This window comes from Hyaena hyaena, unplaced genomic scaffold, assembly GCF_003009895.1.
Source record: "Hyaena hyaena isolate Hyena2069 unplaced genomic scaffold, ASM300989v1 scaffold_1489, whole genome shotgun sequence".
In the NCBI taxonomy this organism is placed as follows: Eukaryota; Metazoa; Chordata; class Mammalia; order Carnivora; family Hyaenidae; genus Hyaena; species Hyaena hyaena.
This window is the reverse complement of record NW_024082122.1, coordinates 8,800-17,009: the sequence shown is the minus strand read 5'-3', so window position 1 is coordinate 17,009 and position 8,210 is coordinate 8,800. Positions and strand designations below refer to the sequence as shown.

At 33.4% G+C, this 8,210-nt stretch overlaps 1 long non-coding RNA gene across 1 annotated transcript; it reads left to right on the top strand.

Annotated features, from left to right (window-relative positions):
* The first annotated feature begins 3,379 nt into the window (after positions 1–3,379).
* LOC120225719 lies at positions 3,380–7,353 on the top strand. The gene is made up of 2 exons (XR_005526874.1): positions 3,380–3,501; positions 7,259–7,353. It is a non-coding gene; the product is annotated as an uncharacterized LOC120225719 (long non-coding RNA).
* Positions 7,354–8,210: the final 857 nt, after the last annotated feature.

The window sequence follows — 8,210 nt, the reverse complement described above, 5'->3', positions numbered from 1 at the left end:
TAAATGCAGTGGTCAGTGCAGACTGTCAAATGGAACAGATCTGAGATCACATTAAAGTAGTGAATTCTCAGCCCCCCATACATACTTAGCTATGGATATTCATAGCAGATGGATAGGCCAAGGAGGAGGTTCAAGTTGGTAGCGCAAGAATTTTCAATGCTTGAAATATCATCACTTTGTTGTAAAATATCATAGTTCACAAATTTGTTATTGCTTTGGGAAGCATTTCTGTGGGCATCCTGATAGAGAGGGTTAGAACATAGTTTTGGCAATAATTGTAGGCAGTGTTAAATATTTTATGAGAAATACATTAGTGTAAATCACCATTTTAAAAAGTGAAACATGAATCACTACCCAAAGAATTGGACTTAGTGCAAGAAATCCTGATTTATCTGCACTGTTGATACTGTATATGTAAATGCCATTTCTCAAAAGCATAAAACCCTGAGTATAATATATTGGTTAGTGTAAGCAGTATAATATATATTTTTCAGGCTGTGCTAGTTTCATTAATCATATATTTTGAGAATTTTAAGCTTATTTTTTATGAGACATTGCATTACATGTGGCATTGATATGCATGTGTAATTTATTACTTGGAAGTGAATTATTCTACACTATTTCATGTGCTTGATATATTGATTTTCAGTTGTGATAGATCATTTTAAGATTGCACGACTTTACTCATGGTGATTTATCCACAGAATCACATAGGCTGGGGCAAGCTGATGCAGCCCTTTGAACACTTTCTATCAGCTATAAATAGAGTTGTTAACTGGAATTCTTAACCCCAACAGGGAAACATATTTAACAAGTTGAATGAAAAAACTTTCATCCAAATCTAATTAGCCATTGAATAAGTGCCCATAAAAGGTAGTTTCAATATGTCTTTTTCCTCCATATGCTAATCTTGTAACCCATTTTTTATCAATGAGCAGTAAAGTATACAGTCAAAGAAAGAGAAAGATGTCATCAGTTTGCTTAAAAGATGTCTTCTATGATTGCAGATTGTCTTTTAATTCTTATCAGCTCAAAAGCACACATTTGCATTGACTTGAATTATTATCACCCCTACCTTTGTAGAAAACTCCCTCTGAACAGTCCCCTAGAGAAAAAAAAACATACAGCACCCAAACATCAAGTATGTGAAGATATTGCACAGAGGAGCCAAATAAGTGAAAGGGGGTATTTTTGGAATTCAGGCAGTATTTTTGGAATACTTCCTAGAATTTCTGATAAACAATGTGAAAGCTATACCTTGCAAAAATATGTTGTCTTATCGCTGGTGCCATGGTACTTAAACCACAGGAGCATTTGAAGGAAAATATACTGAAAGATTTCTTCTTTGCTCTTTTAGCTTAGACCCCACCTATATCTCTCTGTCTCTTCATTGTCATTTTCCACCCTTCTTCCTTTTGTTGCTCTTGTTATTGCTGTCATTGTTATTGTTTGTGAATATTGCTCCTCACTTAGGTTTCCTAGAGACTAGGAGGGTTTGTTCCTAATTTCCATCCTGTGTACCCTGCATAAAGAAGAGTTCTAGGCACACCCTAGAACTTGATAAATATTGTTGAATAAATTAAGGAAAGAATGAGTAAAATTGGGTTTGAAGCTACACATTCACTGTAATGGTTCCAAATTTAGTACTAGAGTCAAACACTTTCCTACTACTTCCATGTTTAGCCATGGACAAATTACCTAACCTTTTAAACCTCAATGTTTTCTGAAAATGCAGAAAAAGACAGTATCTTATCTCAAAGAGTTTTTGTTAGCATTAAATGAAATGATACAGGTAAATCACTTATCACATTTACCTGGCAGATTGTAAGCTCACAGTATATATTGACCATTATTATTCTTTATGTACATCACTTAATGCTCTTCCCTACGCCTCTTTGTGCATTTACACTTTTCACAAATGTGTTGGTTGGCTTGAAAATAAGAGCTGTAATTAATGAGGATGTGCTTCTTTTTAATAGCTTGCACCTCAAATAAAATCTAAGATTTGAATTTAAGAGAGTACCTTTGAAATAATTTTCAACATATTAATTCAAATGTGAAAAAAATTGATTTTACGCGATGGGCAATATGGTGATTCTTTGCTGTGTGTTTAGAAGGAATATATTTAAGGAAAATGATCAAAGGGAAAGGTATGTTTGGGGAAACAGCATGTATTCATTTAAGTCTTGGGGCTGAACTGCTATCTGACTAAAGTTGCATAAAAAGATGATATGACTCTCATATGTCATAAGTCTGTAATTGCAGTATTGAATAAATAAGTGGCTTATAAATAAGTGGCTCAAACCTACCTGTATATAATTCCATTGAAAACAAAGCAAATTTCTGAGTAACATATTAGGACTCTGAGCTGTTAGTGCAGCAACTACCACTAGATGTCATTCATTTCTTATTCTGTCGTCTCACAAAAGGTCTGTAGGTTCTGGTAAAAAATATTCCGTCTTCAGAATTTAAATTCCAGGCTTTTGATGGACATAGGTAATAAGTCTTTAGAGATACATTAGGATTTGATAAAATTAACTATCACCAAGATGGTATCTGTCTATACAGCTAAGTAACCATTTTGATCAAATTGTCCTCTTAATTTAGTCAAACTTAGATTTAATTAATTTGATAAATCTGTTTTATGGATTTGACAAATACTTGCAAGGCATTTTATCTAATTTTACCTATAAATATAGATTTAAAACATGAATATAGTCCTTGTTGTCCTATTTATTTATTCAACTTTAGCCTCTGAGGAGAATTTTTGTATTCATGTCATGTAATTTCAGTGCATATTGGATCTCTGCTGTGACTTCAGCAGAGCCTATTGTAGAAGCAGAACCATCTCGGGCTCTATGAAATTTTGCAACTGGCGAACAAGGAACAAAACCACCTTAAAACATGCTCAGAGATCAGGAAGATAATTCTACCTTGTTTTTAAAATAAATTTTTAAGAAGCTTGTTTACACAGTCTGATTTAAAATAGAATATCTAAACTTTTATTTGGAAGCTGGTATATATTTCTTTGTCAATGATGCTTGGAGATTATTAGTGATGCTGGAGAAAACATGGGGCTGTAAGTTCAAAGACTTGTATTACGTTGGTTAGCTTTCCCTTACACCTGTGTCAAACATGGTGTAGCATTTATGTATCTGAATTTTAATTTTCCTATGTGTAATTTGCTTATGCAAGGATCACATGAGATAACATGTGTGAAAAATTATTTGGCAATTAGAAAGTCCTGTTCATTCATACAGATTACATGCGAGCTAGGTAGGGGAAGGTCCTAGAATTGAGGGGAAGAGTAGTGGTATGTGTGGAAATAGACAGGAGACAGACTTGCATTTCTCCTAACAGCCTTTTCCCCTAACCCTGCTCTTTTAGAATTAGTTCCATTTGTGGAAATTCTTTGCTCTGTGCTGAAAGTCACCCCAATTTCTTTGTTTTTCAAATGTCATCAACCTGAAGCTGAATTTGTCTCCAAGTTTTCAGAACAAGGTAGGTGTTTATGTTGAAGTACCAGAAACTTAAAATTGAATATTCAACATCCTTGTTGTAAAAGAAGTCCTTTGGGTGCCCCACCACTACTGGGTACCCCACCACTATTGGGTATTTTCTCCCTGTCAACATCAGCTGCAAGTTCTAACTTTTGGTCATGCTCTCTTATAAGCACTATACGTTTCTTGCTAACTTTTTATGAGGAATCAATTTTCTATTCCTAGACTTACTGTTTCTTTTTATATCAGGTTCTTGAGATGCATAGTTCTCACTTAAAGTAGCCTATCAAGATATTTCCTGGAAAAAAAAAAGGGGGGGTTCTTACCCAGAGCTCTCAAATGCTAATTGTAAAACATTACATTTTATTTCTTTTAGAATTTACATGTTACATATTATGGTACTTATTGTACTAAATCAACAAAACCTGTAGACCTAGTATTAACCACAGTTATGGTATGAGCAATGAGAGATTATGGTATGAACCTTTACATTTTAATGTTATAGATACTGTTTTCTAGCATTTTAAATTCACATTCAAAGAATTAAACTGATCCTATTCTATTTCATGATCTACTATTATATTGGTCGGCCCATCTGCTTACTTATTCTTTTTATTATTTTTACTTTGCTCTTCTCACTGCCATATTTTTCTTATTCTTATGATTTATGTATATCAATCAAACTTTCTTTTCATATATTTACATACATATAAGTACAGAAATGAGAAAAACATACACTGTTCCATGTGTGTATTTAAAAGAAATAAAGTGACTTTATCCTAAATCTTACTCTCTTTCTGGGTGTCCTCAAATATTTAGTTTGAAATGCATTCTGATTGCTATATGTAGATCTAGCACCAAGTGGTATATCATTTTGTAGTATCTTTTTTCCCCTGTGTCAATGAAAAATGATAGTAAAGCAGGACATATTTCTTATCTACATAATAGGAATAATTCACTTAAACCATAGACAGAGTTTACATGGAAGGTGTTTAATCAATGGTAAAGGGATTCAAAACACATTTCCCCAAAATATGACACTTTAGCATGAAGATGAGCTAAAGGCAAGCAACACCCAGCAGACTCCGGAAAAATTCTTTACTCCCCCTTACCTGCCTAAAAGAAATAGAAATTTCCTTATTTATGGGGGAAATCTGCAATTATAAAGGAAATTTATACTGGAAAGGGGACCTGCACCAGGATAGAGCTATTACCAGAGGTAACTTTTTTTACTTAGGAAATTTATCTGCATAACAGAGCAACTTTAGTTTGCCAAACATTTCCTCCTCTTACCTTCCTATGAATTGTCTTTTCTCCCGTTTACACCCTAGACCCCTATTTTATAAGTCTCACTTGCCTGGCTGCATTTAGAGTCTCATATCTTTGTGGGGCTCCCAAATGTACACAGTTAAATTTGTTTTTCTCCTGTTAATCTGTCTTATGTTATTTTAATTGTTAGACCAGCCACGGAACCAAGAAGGGTATAATGAAAATCTTCCCCCCACACACAATGGTAATTAATTATATGAGACTAATATGAATATAGCAAACACATTTAGACTTTATATTTAACATATCTGATTATATGTCTAAATACTAAGTCTTTTAATGTGGAACCAAAATTATAAATTCTACATTGAGTAATACAATTAAGGAGACAGAAAATTTCCTGAGAAATTCCATGTGCTCTCGGCTGGAAGTTTCTAGATGTGCTGTATGACAAAGATACATACATACTTTATGAAAAATACAATCCTCAGCTACCCTGGCTCTACTGAATCAGAACCATTAAGGAGAATTCTAGCCATTCCTCTAATTTACATGCCAACTGAGTAAGAGGAGGTCATGGAATCTCTCTTAATCTCTCCAGGGTTAATCTGAGAGGGGAGAGTAGGAGTGTGTGAGGGGGCAGATCTGAAGTCTGTATTTCTGTCTGTCTGTCTGTCTGTCCCTCTATCCATCTCCATCTATCTAGAGCTAGATGTATGTATATAGAGAGAGCTTATATGAATATATCTTCATCTAAATCAATTGATCTATCTTTTTAGAGAGAGCTAGAGCTAGATCTTATATATATATAGAGAGAGAGAGAGAGAGAATATATTTAATATATGTGTGTATATATATATATACATATATATATATATATATAGAGAGAGAGAGAGAGAGTATATATTTAATATATGTATGTGTATATTTTCACACAATGCTGATATAGGCAGTTCTTAGTACCACTCCTTAGAACACAGCATTTCTGAGATTGATCAGAGATGGATAGCCAAATCTGCTATTACTATTCTAGCATAGAAGGGATTGAATTTAATGGTATTGATGTTGTCATATATATGTTTAGAGACTGAAAAATTTGTTGCCTAAGCATTTAAAATCATGGAAAAAGTAATGGTCATAGTAGTTATCGCACAAGAGCTTCAGATTAATGATTCTCATTGTTATAATTTGATACTTTTAACCTTTGAATTCATTCTTGGTCTAAAAATTTCTAGGCATGGGTGTTTGGGCATTTCTCTGCACCAGTTATTGATGAGTAAAAGCATTTTCAATCATTTTAGAGCAATTAATTTAACAGTGGGTCATTTCAGTACATTTTTGTTATGAAGTTTCTAATTCCTTAGTTATTTTAAAATCTTGTGTGTGTGTGTATATGTGTGAATATTTATTAGTGAAAGTGGAAGTTATAAGGGAATGGATAAAGCTCTTTATATCAGTCTTGAATTACTAGTCTGAAGATCACAAATATGTTCAAAATTCATCTTGTTTGCTCACAGGATGAGTGCTTGGTCAATTCAGATAAATCCAAAACAAATTCCTGAATGCATGTGTACTTATTTATTGGTTACAGAGGAGAAAATGGCTGACAAGTCTACACCTGTGGCTAAATATACTTGCCACAGCCATTTAGGAGGGAATAATTACTAGTTGCCACTCAGAATTGTACCATAATCATTTTAAAGCCAATTTTGGTAATGCCCCATGAAAATATGAACTCTGATATGGCCAGAACTGATTATTATGGTTTCATGTCAGATTTTTTTTTAACCAAAAGCTGGATGATTTCTGGACATAGAAGCTGAAAAAAATCTTTTCTAAGCACAAGTTCAGATAATGTTTGCGTATTATTTCACTGAAGAAAAATTATAGACACTAATTAACAAATAATGCCTTACATTCTTTAAGAAGAAGAGATTTCACTTATAAAATGGTGGCAGAAGTGATTATGTAAGGTATTACACTGAGGTAATATTCCCTGAAGATGTGATGGTAGTTGGGTTTTTTTTCCCTCCTATTAAGCTATCGAAGCCTGAGGCTCTTTAAACCCCAAAGGTTTGATAAGAGCAATTGAAAAGCAATGAACAAAGTTTTAGCACTACTCCATTTCAGCAAAGAGGGATTAATTAAACTCAATTTGTAAATCTTCAACTACTGTGTCAAGACTTCAGTGGTTTAGGACTGCTAAAGGAGGAAATGTATGTGACAGAAAAATGCACTATGTTTTTCTTCAAATGAAAGGGAGTGGAAATGAAAGATAAGAAAACAAAAGATGATCACATATAGTTTCCAGTGGTAGGCTAGCAGGTGGTGCAGGCAGTCAGAGAATAGAGTACACTAAAATACTGCTTATTTACTGGTGTTTGGGGTACTTTTTTTTTTTTTTTTTTTGATGGAAAAGGATACGGTTGTTCTACTTAGGAACTCCTTAACTTGACCTTGACTGAGATATTTCCTCCTTCTCTCTTCAGGTTCTAAAGACTGCCAAGCATCTCAGAATTGCTCCAATGTTGGAAAGGTAGGGGAACAACAACAACAAACAACAACAACAACAAAAACAAAAAAACAAGACACAGAAGAAAAATGCCTATAAAGACTACCAGGTTTGGGGCACCTGGGTGGCTCAGTCAGTTGAGTGACTGACTTCTGCTTGGGTCATGATCTCCTGGTTTGTGAGTTCGAGACTGTAATCTGTCTCTCTGTTGTCAGCAAGGAGCCTGGAGCCTGATTCAGATTCTCTCTTTCTGCCTCTCCCCTGCTCATGCTCTGTCTCTCTGTCTCTCAAAAATAAATACATGTTAAAAAAAATATTTTTTAATTTAGCCCAGCATGACTCAAATATTGGAAATGACTAAATAAACTGTTGAATTAGAATAAGGGAAGAATGTTTAATACTTAAGTAAAATTCTGAATGTACCAACTTTTAAGCAAATCCCTTTAATAGATTTTTATTCATAACAATGTTTATCAAATCAAAAGTTCACATTAGAAACATAAAAGAATACAAGTATGTAGTTTATATGTAGAATATTTTCTTAAAGATGTGCTATTTGTATATGCCTCTAGCTTTCTAGCATTTCATTCACTGTACCAAAGATCTATGGCATTGTGTAATATAATGTTCTCAGGAAAGACAAACATGTTAATAATAATAATGGCAGCACCAAGAAAAGTGACATTTAAAAAAGCATCTTATGTTCAAATATTTTTTAAATGAAAAAATAGGTAATATATGCAAAGATAATTATAGAAAACAAACATTATAAGCTGTATTAGTATGAAAACAAAATAATTTTATGATCATAATGTATGTTTATTAACAGCTATGAATTAAATTTTAGCATAACTTTTATGTCATCTATGTAAGGGAAAAATATACCAATACCTAGAATTGGAAAACATATCTCACACCATACCAATAGA